Here is a 26,073-nt window from a genome sequence, read left to right on the forward strand (position 1 = left end):
AGATGGAAGTGGTTATGAGTTTGGAGGGTGTTGTCTAAGGATCTTGGGCAAATATTTGCAGTGCAACTTGTAGATGGTATACACAGCCGCTACTGAGCATAGGTGGTGAAGGGAATGGATGCTTATGGATGTTGTGCCAATCAAGCGGGCTGCTTTATCCTGGATAGTGTCAAGCTTCTTGAGTGTTGTTGGAGTTGCACCCATCCAGGCAAGTGAGGAGTATTTCATCACTCTCCTGATTTGCATGTTGTAGATAGTGGATAGGCTATGGGAGTGAGGAGGTGAATTACTCACTGTGGTATTCCTAGTCTTTGATCTGATCTTTAGCCATTGTGCTTATGTGGTGAGTCCAGTTGAGTTTCTGGTCAAGAGTAACTCCCAGAATGTTGATAGTGGGGAATTTATTGATGGTATCAGCATGAGTGTCAATGGACAGTGGTTACAGTGACTGTTATTAGAGATGAACATTGACTGGCATTTGTGTGGCACACATGTTACTTTCCACTTGTCAGCCCATGCCTGGATATTTTTCAGGTCTTGTTACATTTGAACATGGATTGCTTCAGTATCTGAGCAGTCACAAATGGTGCTGAACAATGTCCAATCATCAGGGAACATCTCACTTCTGACCTTATAATAGGGGGAAGGTAATTGATGAAGCAGTTGAAGATGGTTGGGCCTCAGTCACTGTCCTGAGGAACTCCTGCAGGCATATCCTGGAGTTGAGATAACTGACCTCCAATAATTAGCAGAATTGTGTATTAACTCCAGTCTTTTCTAATTTCATCAGTTTATACACATGCACTGCATCCAAGGGCTTTAAATTGTTCAGGTTGCCTAATGGAATGAATATATATTTTTGTTGGCTGTTTGCATAGTATCTGCAGTTCCTAGGTTGATGTTCCTTTTCTGGGGAGTGACATTCACATAGCCAGTGGTGTTGCTGTGATCCGTTTCCAGTGTGAGGGAAAGGTAGACCTTGGAACTGATAGTCATTCTGTACTCTATAAAAGCAGTGAGATTATATCTTCCACATCCATGACCTGCAGTGATTATTTATCTGGTCATTCGCCTTCACTGAGTATGATTGAGGTAACTGCTGGTCCACACAGACACCAGGTTACTTTTATTGTGAGTGGTGAATGTTTGTATTACGACTGGCTCTCCAGTGCTCAGCTCTGGCAATGACATGGCAGATTGATTTTTTCACACATGCCTGTCATTACTTCTGACTTCAAGAGACATACAACGTAGAAACAGACCCTTCATTCCAACTCATCTTTGCAGACCAGGTATCCCAAATTGAACTAGTCTTATTTGCCTACATTTGGTCTATATCCTTCTAAATCTTTCCTCTTCATGTACCTTTCCAAATGTCTTTTAAATGTTATAATTGTAACCGTCCCCACAACTTTCTCTGGCAGCTCATTTCGCTCTCCTGATTTGCATGTTGTAGATAGTGGATAGGCTATGGGAGTGAGGAGGTGAATTACTCACTGTGGTATTCCTAGTCTTTGATCTGCTCTTTAGCCATTGTGCTTATGTGGTGAGTCCAGTTGAGTTTCTGGTCAAGAGTAACTCCCACCCTCTATGGGAAATAATTGCCCCTCAGGTCCTTTTTAAATCTTTGCCCTCTCACTTTAAACCTATACTGTTTGGTTTCAGACTCCTCTACCCTTGGATAAAGTACTTGGCTATCCACCCTTATCCATACCCTTCATGAATTCATAAAACTCCATAAAGTCACCCTTCAGCCTCTGACAGTCCTGGGAAAAAAAATCCTAACCTATTCAGTTTTTCCTTATAACTCAAACCCTCCAATTCCAGCAACAGCCTTATAAATTGTTTTTGCACCCTTTTTAGTTTAACAGTGCCCTTCCAATAACAGTGTGACCAGAATTGTCTGCAGTATTCCAAAAGTGGCTTCACCAATGTCTTGTATAGCCACAACAGGACATCCCAACTCTTATATTCAATGCCCTGACCAATGAAGGGAAGCACTCCGAATTACTTCTGAACCACCTTGTCTACACTCAACACCACTTTCAAGGAGCTATGAACCAATACTCTATCATTAAATGTGTAAGTCTTGTCCTTGTGTGCCTTACCAAAATGAAATACCTCGCATTTATCTAAATTAAATTCTATCTACCACTTCTTGGCCCATTGGCCCATCTGACCAAGATCTCATTATTCTCTGAGATAATCTCATTCACTGCCCAATATGCCAGCAATTTTGATATCATCCACAAACTTACTAATCATGCCTCCTATATTCTCATCTAAATTGTTGATATAAATGACAGTGGATCCAGAACTGATCCTATTGGAAAAGTAATTTGGATATGAGGAGAAATTAACCTTTTGATTGGAATACTTCCTGGTGTTCAGTAAGTTTATTTCTTCTGTCACCAATTGCCTTGCATACATCAATGCTTGATTTACCTGATTTCTTTATAATCTCTTTGCAGATTTTCATTTCCACCATAGTCTTTCTATTTGTCTGAGGCTAGTACAGACATAATGTATGGAGTTAAATTCTTCTATCCTTCATGAAGCATCTGAATTCTTCATTCATTAATCAAGGCCGATTATCACTTATCACATTGTCTGCAATGCCATAATGATTGATGTATGTGTTCAGCCATTCTACAAACTCTGCACAAATCATTGATGTCAACTGTTCAAACTGCCAGTAAACAGAACTGGAGGCCATGGTCTGTCTGGGATGTCATATGTCATAAGCAGCTCTTCAGCATCTGCTGTTCTTTGTTTTATTAAAGAAATAGATGACCTCACTGTAGGGGTTGTCATTTAAATATTCCAGACCAGAAGTGTTTGGTTAGATCAAATGAAGGCCTTATTTGAAGATGAAAATTTTAAAGTTTATTTGTGTGAATAATCAAGGCCAAGTAAATGATGAAAGAGAAGGTATCTGGTGGCCATGCCAGCAACACCAGGATGACGTAGACACGGCTCCACTGCACCCTGAGATCTCCCAGTGAGTGAGGAGCAGGTTCCAGGCTTAATACCTGGTTCAGCCTTGCAGGCTGAGCTGAGGCTTCAGGTCCACTGCTAGGTGGAGACAGTGAGATTGGTCCCAGCACAGGACCCTGAAGCACTGGTAGTGGTTGCATTGGTGAGGTTGGCCCAGTGTGAACTCATAGCAGCAGCAATGGTGAAGTTGAGATGATGCCAGAGAGTTGTGACTCTTTGTTCAAGCTGCATCAGCATGGAGACAGCAATGTTGTCAATTTAGCGGCAGGGACTCAAGGCATCAGGATGGAGGAGCTCTTAAAGATCACCTAAACTAAGATGAATTCGATTGACTCATTTTCTGCCTTAATACTCTATGTTTTGGTTTATTTTCTGTGTTTTAAGACAGTGCTACAGTGGCAACACAAACCAACAATTTTCACCATATTTATAATAAATACACATGACAATGAATCAATCAATCTCTCAAGAGTAGGAGTTGAAAGAAACAGTCAAATCAAAATTCTAAATGTAATAGAGAAAGGAATTCTCTCTGGTATCATAAAATGATTGTGTTGGGAATAGATAGAATTTTGTTTTGCTGTGTGTTTTGAAATTGTTAAAGTTGTATTATATGTCAATAGCTTGGTTTGTTCTATTTTATCACCATATCTTTTATATAATAAATTTCTGTTTTATTGGTACAACCAAATCTGCAGTATTGTGTACTTATATTTGTACAAAGACCACCACTATTAATTTTAAAAATGATCTATCAATTCAGATTTCAGTTTGGTATCTGACTGGTCCAGTAGTAACATCAGTTGTGACCATAACATACTTGACTCCAGGTATCTTTAATTGCATCATTTTCTTGTTAAATTTCACGTCCATCTGGCAAGCTCACTTTCGCACTCACACTGGATTCTGATTTCAGAATCCAGTGTGCCTTCTTCCACTGTGTCTCCTCATTCAAAGCATAGGATCCACAACAGCCTCCAGTCTGAAAAGATTACTATCTTGTGCTGTTTGCATTTGATGCTATTTTTAACAGTGGAAATGCCAAGCAGCATGCACAGCCTTCTCCTGAATGGCATTCAGAATATAGTTAAAACCACTACTGCTTTCTTCCACCTCACTTGCCAGTATCTGTCCATTATATTGAGGATTGTAAAGATCTTTGCCTTTGCAAGTTGTGACAAAAATTTCTTCAATAATTGTCATGTGGTAAAGAGATCTCTTCAAAGTTTATTGAGATCCTTTGGATGTATGCTTACTCTCAGCTTTCCAGGTTAGTTTCTCAGTTTGCTGGAGTAGTCATTTTTAACATTGCTCCCTTCTTTTCAAGCTGTTCTTTCTTGTTTTTCTAGACTAGACTGTTGTGGAACTGAGTATCTGCTACCAGGAGGACCAGTTTCACCACAGAACACACTAGATCGCCTCGTTCTTTAAAAACCACAATTTCCCTTCCCATGCGGTTGAAGATGCCCTCCAATGCATCCCATCCATGTCCCATACCTCTGCCCTCAAACCCCACCCCTCCAACCGCAACAAGGACAGAACCGCCCCCCCCCGGTCCTCGACTTCCACCCTACCAACCTCCGCATAAACACATCAGCCGCCGACATTTCCGCCACCTACAAATGGACCCTACCACCAGGGAAATATTTCCCTCCCCACCCATTTCCGCTTTCCACAAAGACCATTCCCTCCGTGACTACCTGGTCAGATCCACGTCCCCCAACAACCCATCCTCCCCTCCTGGCACCTTCCTCTGCCACCACAGGAATTGCAAAAACTGCGCCCACACCTCCCCCCTCACCTCCAAGCAAGGCCCCAAAGGAGCCTTCCACATCAATCAAAGGTACACCTGCATGTCCACCAATGTCATTTATTGTATCTGTTGTTCCTGATACTATCTCCTTTACATTGGGAAGGCTGGACACCTTCTCGCAGAATGCGTTAGGGAACATCTCCTGGACACCCGCACCAATCAAAACCAAAGCCCTGTGGTGGAACATTTCAACTCCCCCTACCACGCTGCCAAGGACATGCATGTCTTGCACCTCCTCCACCACCACTCCCTCACCACCTGACGCCTGGAGGAAGAATGCCTCATCTTCTGCCTCAGAACATTTCAACCCCAGGGCATCAATGTGGACATCACCAGTTCCTCATTTCTCCTCCCCCCACCTTACCACAATTCCAACCTGCCAGCTCAGCACCATCCTCATGACCTGTCCTACCTGCCAATCTTCCTTCCAACCTATCCGGTCCACACTCCTCTCTGACCTATCACCTTCATCCCTACCTCCATCCACCTATTGTACTCTTGGCTACTTTCTCCCCAGCCCCACCTCACCCCCTCTCTTCCATTTATCTCTCCACCCGGAGGGTCCCTGCCTCATTCCTGATGAAGGGCCTTTGCCCGAAACATCGATGTTCCTGCTCCTCGGATGCTGCCTGACCTGCTGTGTTTTTCCAGCACCACTCTAATCTAGACTCTGATCTCCAGCATCTGCAGTCCTCAATTTTGTCTAGTTGATTCTGCTCCTATATTGTATGGCCTTATGGTTTAACAAAAAATGTTTTCTTCTGCTATTCGAACATAGCACACAGAACAGTACAGCACAATACAGGTCCTTCGGCTCTCGATGTTGTGCTGGCCTTTTACCTGACTCTAAGGTTAAACTAACCTTCATACCTTCATTGTACTATCTTCCATGTGCCTATCCAAGAGTCGCTTCAATATCCCTAACGTATCTGACCTAACGATCACTGCCAGCAATGCGTCCCATGCACCCACCACAGTTATGTGAAAAACCGACCTCTGACATCTCCAGTTACCTTAATATTATGCCCCCTCATGGTAGACATTTCTGCCATGGGAAAAAGTCTTTGGCTATCCACTCTACCTATGCCTCTCCACATCTTGTACACCTCCATCAAGTCATCTCTCATCCTTTGTCACTCCAATGAGAAAAGCCCTCACTCCCTCAACCTTCCTTCATAAGCCATGCCCTCCAATCTAGGCAGCATACTGGTAAATCTCCTCTGCATCCTTTCTAAAGCTTCTACAAGTTTCATATAATGAGGCGACCAAAACTGATAACAATTCTCCCCATACAAGAAGCTTCTGCTGTCAACATCATTGATTTTATGTAGAAGTTTGGTAAATTTCCTTTGGTTTCATTTGCAAGTAAATGGAGAGGCAATGCTACAGAGGAACCACCACTTGCAGTTGGAATTAAAGCTGCTCTGGAGTCCCAGGAATGCAACATGACCCAGCCCAGAAGTAATTATTGTCAGGAGGCACTTGCAGGGTGGGGAGGTCACAGGAAAAGGTGGGGGCAGGAGTAATCAACAAGGACAGAAAGTTGGCGCTTAGCTGACCAAACATTCTCAATGTCATTCTCTCTAACAAGCGCTGAATGCATACCCCAGGAGCTAACAAGCTGTTGTACATTTATAGCTGTTGTGTACACTGACAGGCTCACCAAGGATTAAGCCCCTAAATGGTCATTAATTGGCTAGTTTTAGGCTTTGATTGGTGAGACAGAAAGCTTATAACCTTCTATCTAAAATGTAACCATAGTGGAAACAGATTGTATTACATTGAACTTCAAAATGAAACAAAATGTTGGACAAGAGAGTAATTTTCTCTGATTCGGTGGGTAGATCAGGTTAAAACTGCCCACTACAAGTTTATTGCGAAGCCAATTATATTAAGGTGAGCACGCCTGCACAATAGTCTACAAGGAACCAGGCAAGCCTTATCCTCTATTAACTGGCCCTGACAAAAAAATGGCATACACAAATTGAAATAAAAATCTATTGGTGGGAAACAAAATTTTACATCGAACTTTGGTGCAAAACAATTATTATCTTTGTAGCATTGTTAAACTGACAGAATCAATTCAGACACAAACACAAAACCAAATCTAACTTCGAAGCACATTGCAAAGCAACCTCTTGAACTTTGGAGAGGGACTAATGTCATACTGAATGAGTTTAACACTGAATGGACTTTGACATGATGTAAATGAGCTGTGACGGGTTACTGTCTCAGTCATGTTTCTTTATAAATGGCACTAAAGTGAAGCCACCCTCAGTTGACACACAGATAGGATTTTTTTGAATTGAGATAAGCCGTGAGTTTGTTGGTGCTAATTTCAAGCATTTCATGAGAACTTTTCCACTTAGCTTCCATTCCAAAAGTCATACGTTTTTAACAAATTATGACCAAATCAAGTTAACCTTTTTATTAATTTTTGAGTTTTTGACGGATGACACAGATTTTCTGTGAAGGACGAATCTTGCACTATTGTATTTCAGATTATTTCAGTTGCAGTCTTTGTGAATGAGACAGAACTGACAAATGGAAAAAAGGTGGAATGCTGCATTAGCTCTCTTGGTTAATTACTATGAGTGATATCAAACTCTTGCCTGTTCCTCTGTCGGGATTGCTGTCTTGGAATATACCACTTAGTTCATCATGTATGTGCCAGGTCTTTGCAAGAGCTTTCCAATTAATTAAGCATCCTGCTTTTCCCCTTAACACAGTACATTATGTGAAATGAACAAGAACATGGCAGGTGGAATGTAAAAGCAAAGTCTCGAAGCACTACAGGGTTACTCTCTCATTAGAGTGAGACGACAAGTGGTGGTTTAACCTGAGGATCACAATGCCACATGAGGGTGGGGTTGAGAAGGTAGGTTTATGGTAATCTCAGCTGGTATGGGAATTGAACCCGTGCTGTTGGCATCACTCTGCATTGCAAACAAGCTGTTGTATATAATGTGAATACGTGTAGCAGAAACAACAGAAAGACTTAAATGGTGAAAAGTTAGGCTGTTCATGCGTCCAATGGGACTAAAAGCCCTTGTTCATTCATTCTAAAAGCTAGCATGCAAGTGCAGCAAGCAGTTAGGAATGCTCTCATATACTGGCCTTCATCATGGGGTCATTTTAAGTACGGAAGTAAATATGTCCTGCTGCAATTATATACAGCCTTGAGAAAAACTGTACAGGAGTACGGTGTATGGTTTTGAGCTCCTTATCAAAAAAAGGATGTAGTCGTCATAGAGGGAATACAGCATTGTTCACCAGATTAATCTTATTGATTGCACAATTGTTCTCTGAGGAGAGATTGAGAAAGTTGGGCCCTTGTTATCTAGTGATTTGAAGAATGAGATGTGATCTTATTGAAACCTACAAAATGCTTATAAAGTGTGACACAGTAGATAAGATGTTTCCCCTGGCTGAGAATATAGAACCCACAGACATAATCTCAGGGTTAAGGGTGGACTGAGATGGGGAAGAAATTCTTCATTGAGAGGGTGGTAAATATTTGGAATTCTCTATTCAAGGGGGCTTACAAGCTCAATCATTGAGCATGTTGATGATAGAAATTATTAGATTTCTGGATACTAATATTACCAAAGGATATGAAGACCCCACAGGAAGATGGCATTGGCATAGATGATCAGCCATGATCTAATTAAATGTTGGAAGAGGTTGAATCTCCTGCTCTTGCTCCTATGATCCTACAGCTCCCTTCCTGTATTTATCTAGCATTGTTTTGAATGTTGTAACTGAACCAGTTTGGTTAGCTTGCTTGTACCATCTTGTTAGGTAATGCATTCCAAATCAAAACAACTCAGTGTGTTTAGAAGTTAGCTTCTCACACATTACCGCAAGTTGTTTTTGTGACTCATCTTGAATTTTTGTTAGTTGGTTATCAATCCTTATAACAATTTCTCTTTACTTCCTCTATCATAAGCATTCATGATTTTGAGCATCTGTGTCAAATCTCCTCTGGAAATCCATCCCAGCATCTCTCGTCTCACTGCCTTACTGAAGTCCCTTATCCTGAGAGCTATTCGAGAAAAAAGAATGTATTCAGTACCCTCCCAACACCTTGACATCCTATCACAGCTTTACATTCTTAATGAGAACTTTTAAAAACATTATACGACTTTGTTGCTTTTATGCTCACTCCTCAATTAACACAGCCAATGATCCGAATTACTTTTCAACCTGCCCTCTTACCTGAAAGGGTTTGTGTACTTATCCCAGGAAATGGGCCCTGCATAGAGAGTAATGAGAGCTAGGCTCTAAATTGAAAAGCAAAACCTCAAAGGTCATAACCTCTGGATTATTACCTGAGCTGTGTGAAACTTGGTCCATGATAATACAAGTAAAGAGTGTGAGAGAAGTAAGTTTTGGTTCATGTCACCAGTACTAGGGAAAGTGGGGACCGTGTCGTTTTCACCTGAAACAATGGAGTCAATGTTCTTGTGAACTGCATAACCAGAGAAGTAAAGAATCTTTTAAACCACACTGTGAAAGCAAAGGGTGAATTGCGGAAGGAGAACATTTGTTGAACTGTAGAAACAAGCTGAGAAAAAAATATGAATACAGTAAAGGATGGTCAGAAAATGGCAGGAAAGGGCGGAGAGAAACAAATTATAGAATACACCAACAATCAAAACAAGATGTTACAGAAATGACAAGCAAAAACAAAAAGCTCCATACCTGAATATGTGTAACATTCAAACCAAAGGGAACAAGTTAATAGCGCAGATTGAATTAAATAAATATGATCTGTTAGCCATTCTGGAAACATGGCTTCAGGAGGAAGAGGAGTGTGTCCTGAACATAAGACATTCAGGAAAAATAGGAAGATAGGTAAAGGTGGAGTCTTAGTATTGTTAATCAACAATGCATTATTACAATAGTTAGAGATGACCTTGGTTCAGGAGATCAGGCTGGATAGAAATTGGGAATAACAGAGGAAAGAAATCATTCATGGGAATGGTCTATAGCCTCCCCTTTCCCACACTAAACTGTAACTAACCATAATGTGGAATAATGTATAGAAGAGAAAATGACTTTAATCTACACAAATAAAGGAAATATCAGATTCGTGGTACTGGCCTGATTGAGAGGTTCATAGTATGTTTTCCAAGTATTTTCTTACAACAGTGTGCCTTGGGCAGATCGGTGTTGTGCCATAGAGTCATAGAGATGTACAGCACAGAAACAGACCCTTCGGTCCAATTTGTCCATGACGCCCAAATATCCTAAACTAATTGAGTCCCATTTGCCAGCACTTGACCCATATCCCTCTAAACCCTTCCTATTCATATACTCATCTAGATGCCTTTTAAAAGCTGTAATTGTACCAGCCTCCACCATTTCCTCTGGCAGCTTATTCCATACATGCATCACCCTCCACATGAAACATTTGCCTCTTAGGTCCCTTTTACATCTTTCTCCTCTCATCCTAAACCTATGCCTTTAATTCTGGACTCCCTCACCCCAGGGAAAATGCCTTGTTTATTCACCTTAACCATGCCCCTCATGATTTTATAAATCTCTTTGAGGTCACCCCTCAGCCTCCGAAGCTTCAGGGTAAACAGCCCTAGCTGTTTGAATATGTTCTTGTGAACTTCATAACCAGAGAAGTAAAGAATCTTTTAAACTACACTGTGGAGGCAAAGGGTGAATTGTGGAAGCAGAACGTTTGTTAAAGTGTAGAAACAAGCTGAGAAAAAAAATATGAATATAGTAAAGGATGGTCAGAAAATGGCAGGAAGGGGTGGAGAGAAACAAAGTACAGAATACACCAACAATCAAAACAAGATGTTACTATTCAACTTCTCCCTATTCAACCCTCCAGCCCTGACAACGTCCTTGTAAATCTTTTCTGAACCTTTTCAAGTTTCATAGCATCCCTCTGATAGAAGGGAGGCTAGAATTGCACACAATATTCCAAAAGTGGCCTAACCTGACAGGATTAATTAATGACCTCAGAGTAAAGTCACCCAAGGTAGCAGTGACTACAAACTAACTGAATTTTATATCTAGATTGAAAGGGAAAAGATTGGGTCTAATTCTAGTGTTTAAACCCTAAATAAGGGCAAACATGTGGGCATGATAGTTAACTAAGGTGAACTGGCATATTAGGCAATAGACATGCAGTGGCTGACATTTAAGGGGGTATTTCAGAGTAAATCTATACCAACAATAAATTTAAAAAACTCATAACTCCTAGTTGACAAAAAAAGTTAGCAGAATTGTCAAACCTAAGAGAAAAAAGTATGCAATAGTGTAAAGATAAAAAGCAGATCTGGTGATTGATCAGAATCTAAAGAATTGCAGAGAGCAACTGAAAGGTTAATCAGGAGGAAGAGATTGAAGTATTAGAGGAAGCTAACTTAGAATTTAAAAATGGTTAACAAGTTAAAAAGGAAAGGAGGAAGTAAAGTGATTGATTTTCCTCTGAAGCATGAAAATGGGGGTTAGTAGAACATAATAAGAAAATGGCAAATTAAATGAACAGATATTTTGTTTCTATCTTCACTATAGAGAATAACAAGAACATACCAGGAACAGTTGGAAATCAGAAAATGATAGAGAGAAAGGAAGCTAGCAAAACTACTTTCATGAGGGAAAGATTATTCAGCAAAATGATGGAGCTGTGAACTGAGAAGTCTCTTATATCCAGATGGACTTCATCTGAGGCTTTTACAGAGTTGGGAATGAGGTAGTAGATGTATTGATGTTAATGTCAAAAAGTTTCATCAATTCAGGAAAGGTTCTATTACAGTGGAAAGTAGCAAATATAGTCCTTCTACTCAAACAGGTAGGGAAGCAGAAAACAGGAAATCAAAAAACAGTTAGTTTGATGTCTATCTTGGGGAATGTGTTGGAATTGATCATCAAAGAGATTATAGCAGTGCATTTAGAAAATCTCAAGATAATTGTACAGATACAATTTGGTTTAATCCAAAAAAGTCATGTTTAACCAATTTACTGGAGTTATTTGAAGGAATAACATGTGTTATGGATAAAGGGAAACTTGTACCTGGATTTCAGAAGGCATTTGATAATCAGATGCTGCCAAAACTGCTGAGTTTCTCCAGGACTTCCTATTTTTATTTCAGATCTGCAGTTCTTTGCTTTCTTTTTAGGGAACTTGCAGATGGATTTGAACAAATTGAGTGAGTGGACAAACATCTGGCTGATGGAGTGTACTGAGGGGATGATGTAAAGATGATGACTTTGACAGAAAGAATAAAAACGTGGAGCATTACTTAAGTCTATTCTTTTCGTTTTAAAACAGTGATGGAAAAGGATAGACCAGATCTAAGAGCTGAAATTCTAAATTGGAGAAAGGCCAATTTTGATGGTATTAGGCAAGAACTTTCGAAAGCTGATCGGAGGCAGATGTTCGCAGGTAAAGGGATGGCTGGAAAATGGGAAGCCTTCAGAAATTAAATAACAAGAATCCAGAGAAAGTATATTCCTGTCAGGGTGAAAGTGAAGGCTGGTTGGTATAGGGAATGCTGGATGACTAAAAAAATTGAGTTAAAAATCACACAACACCAGGTTATAATCCAACAGGTTTAATTGGAAGCATACCAGCTTTCGGAGCGATGCTCCTTCATCACTACCACCTGATGAAGGAGCGTTGCTCTGAAAGCTAGTGTTTCCAATTAAACCTGTTGGACTATAACCTAGTGTTGTGTGATTTTTAACTTTGTACACCCCAGTTCAACACTGGCATCTCCAAATTAAATAAATTGAGGGTTTGGTTAAGAAAAATATGGAAGCATATAGACAGGATAGAGCAAGTGAATCTTTAGAAGAGTATAAAGGAAGCAGAAGTATACTTAAGAGGGAAATCAGAAGGGCAAAAAGGGGACATGAGGGAGCTTTGGCAAATAGAATTAAGGAGAATCCAAAGGGTTTTTACAAATATATCAAGGACAAAAGGGTAACTAGGGAGAGAATAGGGCCCCTCAAAGATCAGCAAGGTGGCCTTTGTGTGGAGCCACAGAAAATGGGGGAGATACTAAATGAAAATTTTGCATCAGTATTTACTGTGGAAAAGGATATGGAAGATATAGACTGTAGGGAAATGGATAGTGAATCTTGCAAAATGTCCAGATTACAGAGGAGGAAGTGCTGGATATCTTGAAATGGTTAAAGGTGGATAAATCCCCAGGACCTGATCAGGTGTAACCGAGAACTCTGTGGCAAGCTAGAGAAGTGATTGCTGGGCCTTTTGCTGAGATATTTGTATTATCGATAGTCACAGGTGAGGTGCCAGAAGACTGGAGGTTGGCAAACGTGGTGCCAGTGTTTAGGAAGGGCGGTAAAGACAAGCCAGGGAACTATAGACCAGTGAGCCTGACCTCGGTGGTGGGCAAGTTGTTGGAGGGAATCCTGAGGGACAGGATGTACATGTATTTGGAAAGGCAAGGACAGATTCGGGATAGTCAACATGGCTTTGTGCATGGGAAATCATGTCTCACAAACTTGATTGAGTTTTTCAAAGAAGTAACAAAGAGGATTGATGAGGGCAGAGCAGTAGATTCTTCCCATAGGAGAATGATTAGCAAGGTTAGATCTCATGGAATACAGGGAGAACTAGCCATTTGGATACAGAACTGGCTCAAAGGTAGAAGACAGAGGGTGGTAGTGGAGGGTTGTTTTTAAGACTGGATGCCTATGACCAGTGGAGTGCCACAAGGATCAGTGCTGGGTCCTGTACTTTTTGTCATTTACATAAATGATTTGGATGTGAGCATAAGAGATACAGTTAGTAAGTTTGCAGATGACACCAAAATTGGTGGTGTAGTGGATAGCGAAGAGGGTTACCTCAGATTACAACAGGATCTGGACCAACTGGGCCAATGGGCTGAGAAGTGGCAGATGGAGTTTAATTCAGAAAAATGCGAGGTGCTGCATTTTGGGAAAGCAAATCTTAGCGGGACTTATACACTTAATGATAAGGTCCTAGGAAGTGTTGCTGAACAAAGAGACCTTGGAGTGCAGGTTCATAGCTCCTTGAAAGTGGAGTCACAGGTAGATAGGATAGTGAAGAAGGCATTTGGTATGTTTTCCTTTATTGGTCAGACTATTGAGTACAGGAGTTGGGAGGTTATGTTGCGGCTGGACAGGACATTAGTTAAGCCACTATTGGAATATTGCGTGCTATTCTGGTCTCCTTCCTATCAGAAAGATGTTGTGAAACTTGAAAGAATTCAGAAAAGATTTACAAGGATGTTGCCAGGTTTGGAGGATTTGAGCTATAGGGAGAGGCTGAACAGGCTGGGGCTGTTTTCCCTGGAGCATCGGAGGCTGAGGGGTGACCTTATAGAGGTTTACAAAATTATGAGGGGCATGGATAGGATAAATAGACAAAGTCGGGGAGTCCAGAACTAGAGGGCATAGGTTTAGGGTGAGAGGGGAAAGATATAAAAGAGATCTAAGGGGCAACGTTTTTACACACAGGGTGGTACGTGGATGGAATGAGCTGCCAGAGAATGTGGTGGAGGGCTGGTACAATTGCAACATTTAAGAGGCATTTGGATTTGAAGGGTTTGGAGGGATATGTGCCGGATGCTGGCAGGTGGGACTAGATTGGGTTGGGATATCTGGTCGGATGGGTTGGATCGAAGGGTTTGTTTCCATCCTGTACATCTCTATGACTCTATGACTATATGAAGAATTACTGCAGAATTTGTGATGCCGAGGGATTTAAGTTATTTTTGTGGATGCGACACAGAACACCAGTATGCGATTACTGGATATGGAGCTGTAGGCTAATAAAACATTTTCCTTTATTATAAAAGGAATTGAACACTTCACTAAGGATATTATTTATCAGTAATGAAGGACATTGGTGAGACCATATTTTGAGTACTGTGTGTAGATTTGGTGTTTTTATTTAAGAAACAATGCAACTGCATCAGAAGTGATTCATCGGAGGTTTACTAAATTGATACCTGGAATGAGAGTGTCAACTTATGAGGAAAAGTTGGTCAGGCTGGGCATAATTTCACTAGAATTTAGAAAAGGGAGCAGTTACTTGATTGAAATCTGTAAGATTCTAAATTGTCTTGACAAGATGGATGTATGAGGAATGTTTCCTCTTGTAGTCTGTCCAGAAGCAAGGGGCACTGTTTAAACGTTAAGGGTTGTTCATTCAGAACATGGTGGAGAGAAGTATTTTCTTTTAGAGAGAGTTTTTTATTCACTTGTGGAACACAGGCATGTTGGCTGTGCCTGTCCTTAGCTGCTCTTAAGCAGCTGGTGGTGAGCTGCCTTCTTGAACTAATGTAGTCCGTGGTCTTGTGGTACTATTGCTTAAACATTTATTCAGGAAACTCAGATAATTTTCTGAGGGCGAAGGTTCAAATCCCACCACTTCAATTCCATAAAAATAAAAATAAATTAAGAATCTACTGATGACCATGAAGCCATTGTTGACTGTTAGGGGAAAAAAATGTCTTACCAATGTCCTTCAGGGAGAAAAAACCTTGCCATCATTATCTGGTCTGGCCTGACTCCAGAGCCTTAGTAATGTGGTTGACATTCAACTATTGTCTGAAATGGGCCTGCAAGCCCCTGATTTCTGTCAATTACTACAAAGTCTCAACAGAGTGTTGTATCCCTGGAGACAAAGTTACTGAATAGTTTTAAGTTAGAAGCAAATGATTTCTTGTTAGGCAGGGGAATTAAGGATTAACGGGGTAGACGGGAACATAGAATTCGGAACACAAACAGATCAGCTATGATCTTATTGAATCGGGGAGCAACTCAAGGTACCAGATGGTCTACTTCTGTTCGTATTTCATATGTTTGTATGTATCCCAGGCCCTCCTGTTTCTGTATCTCTTTTAAACTTGTACAGTTTAGTTTGCTATAAATTTCCTCATTCTGCCTCCCAAAATATACCACTTCGCACTCTTCTGCATTAAATTTCAACTACCATATGTTTGCATTTTTCTAGCCTCCTGACTCTTCTTGAGGTCTGTCACAATCTCCTCACAGTGACCATACAAGTGGCTATTGTGGCACAGTGATGGTGTCCTTGGTTCAAGCCCCACCTTTAATAACATCTCTGAATAAGTTGATTAAGAATATCTATGTTAATATGGGTTGTCATTCCATTTACTTGCTAAGTTTAAATACTCTTGTCACTGGCTGGCCAGCATTGATAGCCCATCCCTATTTGCCCTTGAGAAGGTGATGGTGAGCTGTCTTAGATTACTTACAGTGTGGAAACAGGCCCTTCGGCCCAACAAGTCCACACCAACCCACCGAAGTGCAACCCACCCATACCCCTACATTTACCCCTTACCTAACACTACGGGGAACTTAGCATGGCCAATTCACCTGACCCGCACATCTTTGGGCTGTGGGAGGAAACCGGAGCACCCGGAGGAAATCCACACAGACACGGGGAGAACGTGCAAACTCCACACAGTCAGTCGCCTGAGTCGGGAATTGAACCCAGGTCTCAGGCATTGTGAGGCAGCAGTGCTAACCACTGTGCCACCCACAAATTCTTCTTGAATCGTTGCAGTACACTTGCTGTGGGTTGACCCACAATGCCAGTAGGGATGGAGTTCCAGGATTTTGACCCAACAGCAGTGAAGGAAGAGCGATATACTTCCAAGTCACGGTGGTGAGTGGCTTGGAGTGGAACTTGCAGGTGGTGATGTTCCCAAGTACCTGCTGCCCTTGTCCTTCTATATAGAAGTGGTCGTGGGTTTGGAAGGTGCTTTCTAAGGATCTTTGGTGAATTTCTGCATTGCATCTTGTAGATAGTACACACTACTGCTACTGAGTGCCAGTGGTGGAAGGATTAAAAGTTTTCAGATGTGGTGCCAATCAAGCAGGTTGCTTTGTCCTGGGTGGTGTCAAGCTTCTTGAGTGTTGTTCGAGCTGCACCCATCCAGGTAAGTTGGAGTATTCCACCACACTCCTGACTTGTGCTTGTAGATGGTGGATAGACTTTGGAGTGTCGGGAGGTGAGTTACTCGCTACAGTATCCCAAGCCTCTGACCTGCTCTTGTAGCCACTGTATTTATATGGTGACTCCAACTGAGTTTCTGGTCAATGGTAACCCCAAGGATGTTGACAGTGGGGGATTCAGTGAAGGTAATAACGTTGAATGTCAAGGGTGGTGGTTAGAGTGTCTCTTATTGGTGATGGTCATTGTCTGGCACTTGTGTGACTCGAATGTTACTTGCCATTTGTCAGCCCAAGCCTGGATATTGTCCAGATCTTGTTGCTTTGAGCACAGACTGCTTCAGTATCTGAGGAGTAGCGAATGATGTTGCATTCTGTCCAATCATGGTAAACATCCCCACTTCTGACCTTATGACAGAGGGAAGGGCATTGATGAAGCAGCTGAAGATTGTTGGGTCTAGGACACTACCCTGAGGGACTCCTGCAGAGATATCCTGGAGCTGAGATGACTGATCCTCCACAATCACAACCATCTTCCTTCGTGCCAGATATGATTAACCAGCAGAGTGTTTGCCCCCTGATATCAATTGATTCCAGTTTTGTCAGGGTCCCTTGAATCCATACATGGTCAAATGCAGCCTAATGTCATAGGCTATCACTCTCACCTCACCTCTGGAATTCAGCTCTTTTGCCCATGTTTGGACCAAGACTGTAATGAGATCTGGAGGTGAAGGCCTAGTGACATTATTGCTTGAATATTAATCCAGAAACCCAGAATAATGTTCTGGGGACCTGGGTTCAAATCCTGCCATGGCAGATAGTGGAATTTGAATTCAATTTTAAAAAAAGACCTGGAATTAAGGGTAGACTGATGACCATGAAATCACTGTCAATTGATCCTATCTAGTTCACTAATGTCCTTTAAGAAAGGAAATCTGCCATCCTTACCTGGTCTGGCCTACATGTGACTCCAGAGTCACAGTGAAGTGGTTGACTCTCAACTGTCCTCTGAAATGGCCTAGCAAGCTCAGTTGTATCAATCGCTGGAATGTCCAATAACAGCTTGTAAATTTTCTTAGTGAGTGAACAGCAAACAATATGTTGAAAAAAATAAACAGTATTTCAGTTGAATTCTCATTTGGATTTCGACCACATGCAAGACAATCTCTCAGGTATGTTAATAAGTATGAAACTGTCTGTTGATTCGTGGAGATACTGTCAGGCATTGGAAAATTCTCTGCTCAATTTATATCGCACTCTGTGAAGAATTTGGATTGTGTTGCTTTGTCTCAATGTTGCACGCTATTTTTATTGGAATCAAATATCTGCCTCTGAAGTAATCAGAGATTGTAATTTAGTAAATAATCCTCAATATTGCCTGCCATATACATTACTTGAGATATGTATCTAATGCTGTAGGAATTCACCAGGAAACACCATCTCAGCTTTAACACTGGAATTAAGGTGTGTGTATATCTGTGGCATTGCAGATGATTCCTGTGGCTTTTACAAAGCATATTATTTTCTCAGATTCTGGGATTGTTACCCTATTCAATTTGTAGCATCTGCCACCATTGAGAAAAAGATTGATATCTTATCAGCGCAAGTAACAGAAAAGTACTTCCTAGATCATTAGCAGTGCATTATAGAATGAGAGACAAAGTGTGGATCCAGAAGGCTGTGTTAGCACTAAACTTGATGTTAGAATTACTCTGTTACAAAATGTGGCCTATATGCACAATACATGTGCAATATTCAGTGCACACCACAGATTACATAGCATAATGTTCCAAAAGCAAGACATAAGGGTTGATAATAGCCATTAATTGCAAATTCTGCATGATCAACAGTGCAAATTTTAATTGGTTTTTCATTGCAATACCAACTGTAACCTATTAAAGTGTTTTTTTATGGTTGGGATTGAAATCAGAAAATCTCAATCAAAATGCTTTCCCTTAAACAATTCAAAATGCCTGGTGTGCATTTGTTTTGTAGTTATGCTGAAGTTAATTTGACCGGCTTTGTAGCTGAAATCACTGCATTTTTTGTTTAGTGTGTTCATTAAATTTTAACTTTGTTTAAAGCTGCTTTCAATTTCATTTTAGAAATATTACCATGAACAACTTATGAAGCCAAGCTTAATTAACATGGTTTAAATTACTGCTAAATAGCACACAAAGTAATCACCAGAGTGCTGAGACCATATTTGTTCATGGAAGAACTGTTACTGATGAAATGTCACCAAGTTGAAATATTAGCCCTACCACCCTATTCCCACGATGTTAACAAAATTGCGAAGTGTACCCAGTGCTTTTTTTGTCTCTAAAAATGATAGGTGGATGTTTTGGGTATAACACTCTGAGAATGTTTCAATGTTTGTCATATCCTTTCAGGAAAATTATAACTGAAACACTGAGGATGAAATTCACTATGTTGGAGATATAGAGTGGGCTGGCACCTGTTATATGGCCTGCCCAATTTTCCTTTGCAGTGAAGTCAATGAATAGGAAGATTATGGGGAGAGACGTTCAAAAGGCAGCTGGTCTGTTCCCACTTATTTGCAATCTTCATTGTTGAAATTCATGCATACTATTTCTCTACATCCTTGGCAACCTGTCATACAGTCATAGAAATGTACAGTATGGAAGCAGATCCTACAGTCCAACTCATCCATGCCAACTAGATATCCTAACCTAATCAAGTCCCATTTGCCAGCACTTGGCCCATATCCCTCCAAACCCTTCCTATTCATATACCCATCCGGATGCCATTTAATTACTGTAATTATATCAGCCTCCACCACTTCTTCTGGCACCTCATTCCATACCCGTACCACCTTCTGTACGAAAAAGTTACCCCTCAGATGCTTTTTAAATCTTTCCCCTCTCACCCTAAACTTATGCCCTCTAGTTCTGGACTCGCCCCATGCCAGGGAAAAGACATTGTCTATTTACCCTATCCATGTTCCTGATGATTTTATAAAGCTCTATAAGGTCACCCCTCAGCCTCTGATGTTCCAGGGAAAACAGCCCCAGTCTATTCAGCCTCTCCCTATAGCTCAAATCCTCTAACCCTGGCAACATCCTTGTAAATCTTTTTCTGAACCCTTTCAAGTTTCACAACATTCTTCCGATAGGAAGGAGACTAGAATTTCAAGCAATATTCTAAAAGTGGCCTAACCAAAGTCCTGTACAGTCATATCTTGACCTCCCACCTCCTGTACTCAATGCTCTGACCAATAAAAGAAAGCATACCAAACACCTTCTTCACTATTCTATCTACCTGTGACTCCACTTTCAAGGAACTATGAACCTGCACTCCAAGGTCTCTTTGCTCAGCAACACTACCTAGGACCTTACCATTAAGTGTATAAGCCCTGCTCTGATTTGCTTTTCCAAAATGCAGCACCTCACATTTATCTAAATTAAATTCCATCTGCCACTTCTCAGCCCATTGGCCCCAGCTGATCAAGATTCCATTGTACTCTGAGGTAACCTTTTTTGCTGTCCACTGCACCTATTATTTTGGTGTCATCTGCAAACTTACTAACTATACCTCCTATGTTCACATCCAAATCATTTATATAAACTATGAAAAGCAGTGAATCCAGCACCAATCCTTGTGGCACTCCACTGGTCACTGGCCTCCAGTCTGTAAAACAACCCTCCACCACCACTCTTTGTCTTCTACTTTCAAACAGTTCTGTATCCAAATGTCTAGTTCTCCCTGTATTCCATGGGATTTAATCTTGCTAACCAGTCTCCCATGCAGAATCTTGTCGAACGCTTTACTGAAGTCCATATAGGTCATGTTTACCATTCTGCCCTCATTAATCCTCTTTGTTACTTCTTCAAAAAACTCAATCAAGTTTGTGAGACATGATTTCCCACACACAAAGCCATGTTGACTATCCCAAATCAGTCCTTGAAATTCCAAATACATCAAATGCATGTACATTCTGTCCCTCAGGATTCCCTCCAACAACACGCACACCACCAACTTCAGGCTCACCAGTCTATAATTCCCTGGCTTGTCCTTACCACCTTTCTTAAATATTGGCACCACGTTAGCTAACCTCCAGTTTTCTGCCACCTCACCTGTGACTATTGTTATGAAGATGTTGGTGTACTGTACAATTAAGAGAGTTAAAAGCAACAGATGTACCTGACAGCACCTAGTGTCTGAAAAATGATATAATGTAACCTTTTGGTCCAGCAGTTAGTGTAGCTGGTTGCCTGGGGACAAAAACAAATTCGAATCAATTTAAATTTTACCCCCCCCAAAAAACAAATTCCAATCAAGTTTAAATTGAGTATATTGACAATCTTAAAAGTCAATGACACAATCCGATGCTTTGGGAGATAAAAGACCAGGGAAACTTGAACAGTTGGGAGGAGAACTGCCAAACCAACCGCATCTGCAAACTGCCCAGAGAATAGCTCTCTTAAAGGTACCTTTATTGATCAGTAACCTATGAAGCAGAACTCTCAAGAAAAAGAAAAGGAGACTAGAATACAGAGAAGAACCGAAAGCTGTCTGGTTTTGAGATAGGTGGTGTTGTAAATCTTAATCGGGGGTTTTATCGGACTAGTATTATAGAAGGGGAAGGTAAAAGATAGGTTATAGAAAGGAGTTATAAATAATTGTGAGTTAATTATTCTCTGTTATACTTTGAGAAATAAAGTTGTTGATTTTTACTTTAAATAGTTCTTGGCCTCTCGAATTTTCACAGATCACTGCATAAGATAAATCTTTTCTGTGTTGCTGCTTTAAATTAAGCAGGAGGGCTTGTCCTTACCACCTTTGTTAAACATCTTTCGTAGCCAACCTCCAGTCTTCCGGCACCTTATCTGTGACTATCGATGATACAAATATCTCAGTAAAAGTACCAGCAATCACTTCCCTAGCTTCCCACAGAATTCTAGAGTACACTTGATCAGGTCCTGGGGATTTATCCACTTTTATGCATTTCAAGATATCCACCATCTCCTCCTCCATAATATGGACATTTTTCAAGGTGTCACCATTTATTTCCCCACATTTTATACCTTCCATGTCAATGAAATCACAGAAATGTACTACTTTAAAACATATGCCTTCTTTCCAGACTAAGTTATTAAATTTGGCATAAAACAGGAATTCACATTTTTTTCACTATTTTTGTGACCTTCATATTCCATAGATGCACTGCAGAAGATTGTCGAATATTTACATCTGTGATCATTTAGGCTTCAGCCCTTTTCTCACTGTGACAGATTTGTCTCAGAACACTTCGGGATGAAATAGGCCACTTGGTGCATTGTGCATGTGCTCCTTCGATGGAACAGCACGCTATCCAATTTAAGCTGGTTTCTCTCTGCAAATTATCCCTCTTCAAGTATATGTTCACCAGGCCATTAAAAGTTCTTGCAAAATCAACTTCTCTCCAAGTTTTAGGTACCGTATCTGACAGCTTAACAACCCTGTGTGTGGAAAAAATAATTTTCCTTATTTTCCCTCGAGTTCTTCTGTCAGTTAATTTAAACCTAATTAATAATATATTTGCATAGGAAACAATTGCATCCTGCTGTTATACCAAATCCCTTATAATTTTTAACACTTTATTTAACCTCCCTTTAACCTTTTCAGCTCAGGGATAACAATCTTAGCTTCTCCAATTTCTCTTCATATATGTCTTCCCTACTAACAATTGTAATAAATCTCCTTTGTACCTTCTCCATAGCTTTGTCATCCCTACTAAATTATGTTGCCTAGAACTGTGCACAATATTTTAATTAATGTGGATAAATGTGAGGTTATCACTTTGATAGCAAAAGCAGACAGGCAGGTTGTTACCTATGGTGATAGATTGGGAAAGGGAGGGATGCAATGAAGTCTGGAAGTTCCTGTACATCAGTCACTGAAAATGAACATGCAGGTGCAGCAGGCAGTGAAGAAGGCAAATAGTAAGAGTCTTCTAGTACTGGAATAGGGATGTTTTGCTGAAATTGTACAGGGTAAGGCCACACTTGGAGTATTATGTGCAGTTTTGCTTTTCTTATCTGAGGAAAGCAACGCAACAGGCTTATCAGATTGATTCCTGGGGTGGCAAGACTGGCATATGAGGAGATAAGGATTGGTTAGGATTACATTCACCGGACTTTAGAAGAAAGAGGGTGGATCTCATAGAAGCCTTCAAAAATCTTTACAGTACATGACAGGGTGAATGCAGGAGGGATGAGTCAGATGACTGGGGAGTCCAGAACAAGGGGGCAAAATCTAAGTATATAGGCTGACCATTTTGGAATGGGAGGAGGAGAAATTTCTTCACCTAGAGAGGATGGTCTGTGGAATTTTCAACCATAAAAAGTGGTTAAGGTCTAAACATTGAATGGTTTCAAGAAGGAAATAGATATAGTTGTAAGGATTAAAGGGATCAAGGGCATGGGGCTAAAGTAAGATCAGGGTACATAATTATATTGGATGGTGGAGCAGGCTTGAAGGGGTGAATGACTTAATCCTGTTCTTATTTTTTATGTTTCAATGTAACTAAGTCATAAAACCAGTGATTTGAAATGATTCATTATTTCCTTGTTTTTGTATTCACTGTCCTATTTATAAAGCCAAACAGTCCACATGCATTTTGATTGTCTTATCAACTTGCTGTGCTCTTGATGCAATTTATCATTAAACTGCCTTTACATTGTGTAAGACTTGCACCGTTCACAAAATACCAATTCTGTGCAGTGGCTGAAAGCTGAACTCTTGGAACTTGCTGAGAGTGAGGACTTTGAATATCAATGGGCTTCACACAACATAACACCAACTTGTAAGAGATTTTTGACACAGGGTAACTCAAGTGTACAGCAATCTTGTCAAAGCACAGAAACCCATTATGATGGTGCCATGACTCATATTGCTCTTGTGAAATCATAAAATAGAAACTGTAACTTTATTTTTTTAAATTTCAATTTGATTTGAAACTTTTCATTTGTCCTATGACTGTTTAAATTAATATTTTAAAACAGTAGGATTATATTAGGACTGTTCAGGTGGTGGTGTGTAGTGGTAATCCAGAGATACAAGCTAATGCTCTGGGTTTTGGGGTTGAATCCCTCCATGGTAGGTGATGAAATTTAAACCCAATAAGAATTTTGAATTTAAAAAAAATGCTAGCCTAATGGCATCCATTATCAATGCTGCAAAACTCTATCTGATTTTTTTGTAATCTGTTGCCTTTACCTGGTCTAGCCTATAAATCTGAATTAAAACTACAGCCATAAGATTGAATCTTAACTGACCTCAGAAATGGCCCCAGCAAGGTATTCAGTCCAAAGGATGAGTAATAAATGGTTGTCCAGCCAGCAACAACTACATCTCAGAGGTGAAAATACTTGGAAATGAACTTACTTGTCATACTTGTCCTCCATTTTGAAACATATGATTTGAACCAGTATACTTCATTCACCAATGTTGCTCGTTTTTTTTATTGAAAACCTATGAAGAAACAGAAAGAAATTAGGAAGATCACAGGCAGACTTGAATTTTTCCCTGAAATCCTCACTGTAATTTCAAGATGATAAACCACTAAACTTTGGGGTCAGTAATTTGATTGAGCACCTTAATGCATTGAGATCAAAGGGCCACAGTAAGTGTTAAGTAATGTAACTTCACCCATTCTCTGTTGGGTGTGGGTCTGAGTACATATTTAGCCTTTTACTAACAACTTCCTAGCTCCATTAACTAATGAGTCAATGAGTGACCCTTCAAAACAGAAAAGTATTAGAATCACTAATTGTCAGTTGTCCCTTGACTTGAGAATGATGTCCACTGAGTGTCCTGTGTTTCTGTACTATGACAGAACAGGGCTATTCTCAGCTTGCAGATCTTTAGGAACACAGCAGGATGTCCCAGGAAATAGTGAAATCCAGGGTGCAGAATTTCCTTCCTTTTATTTCTTTTGCCGCCACCACTTGGACTCATCTTTGAGGCATCTGAATTTGTAATGTGTTGCAAATAGCTGGGCAGGTTTTCCCTAATACCTCCAATGTGAGAAAAACAGGGGAAACTATTCAGAAAGTGGCCAGAATATGGTGATTGCATGGAGTACATGAGGGATTCAGGAATAGGGAGCTCTCTTATGTTAGGAGCTGGCAAAGGTTTGTGGGTTGCTAAAACTCCAACAAGGAAATTCATGCTGTAAATAGTTTATAATTCAATTTGATTACTTTTGGAATACTGCATTCAATCTTTGTCTCTGTGCTACAGGAAAGTTCTTGTTAAACTTGAAAGGGCACAGTAAAGGTTTACAAGGATGTTGCTGGGACTGGAAGTTTGCAGCTATACGGAAATGCTGAATAGGCTGGGGCTGTTTTTCCTGGAGCATTTGAGGCTGAGGGGTGACCTTATAAATGTTTATAAAATCATGAGGGACATGGATAGGGTAAAGAGCCAAGATTTTCTTCCCAGATAAGGGGAGTCCAAAATTAGTGGGCATAGGTTTAAGGTGAGAGGGGAAAGATTTAAAAGGGGCCTAAGAGACAACTTTTTCATGCAGAGGGTGGTGGATGTATGGAATGAGCTGCCAGAGGGAGTGGTGGAGGCTGGTATACAGTTGCAACATTTAAAAGGCATCTGGATGGGTATATGAATAGGAAGCGTTTAGACGGATTTGGGCTAAATGCTGGCAAATTGAGCTAGATTAATGAAGGATATCTCGTCCGTATGGACAAGTTGAACTGAAGGGTCTGTTTCCATGCTGTACAACTCTATAACTCCATGACATGAGATGTTATGTAACTGTACTCAGAAAGGATGCTTTAGTAGCCACTTGCTCTGGGCACCTGCTTAGCTGTACTCTGGACTCCCTAACCTCAGTTAGCATTTTAAATCTAGTGAGAGGAGCCGAGGAGTAACACAACACTGACACCAATTTATTTATATAGCCTTCTTAATCTTATAAATGGACCTAAGGTCCTTCAGAGAGAGGCCATAAACCAAAATGTGATACTGTGCCATATAAGAAGATATTCAGAATAAAAACAGAAAGTGTTAGAAATGCTCAGGAGGTCTGGCAGCAGCTGTGCAAAGAGAAACAGAATCAAAAGTGTCTTTTGTTCACAATTGACTATGATTGTCTTCAGGTCTCAACACAATTCAACAATTTCAGACTATCATCTTGGTGTCCATATTATTTCATCTTCTTTGAAGGCTTTGTTTCTTTCACTTGTTTTTATGTATGCATGTGCATGAATTGCATCCTCTGTTTCTTTGTTTATTCTTCTGTTAGATCACCATTCCCTTTGGCTCCAGAGGAATAACTCTTTTGTCAATAAATTTCCCAT

Source organism: Hemiscyllium ocellatum, chromosome 7, assembly GCF_020745735.1.
Source record: "Hemiscyllium ocellatum isolate sHemOce1 chromosome 7, sHemOce1.pat.X.cur, whole genome shotgun sequence".
Classification (NCBI taxonomy): domain Eukaryota; kingdom Metazoa; phylum Chordata; class Chondrichthyes; order Orectolobiformes; family Hemiscylliidae; genus Hemiscyllium; species Hemiscyllium ocellatum.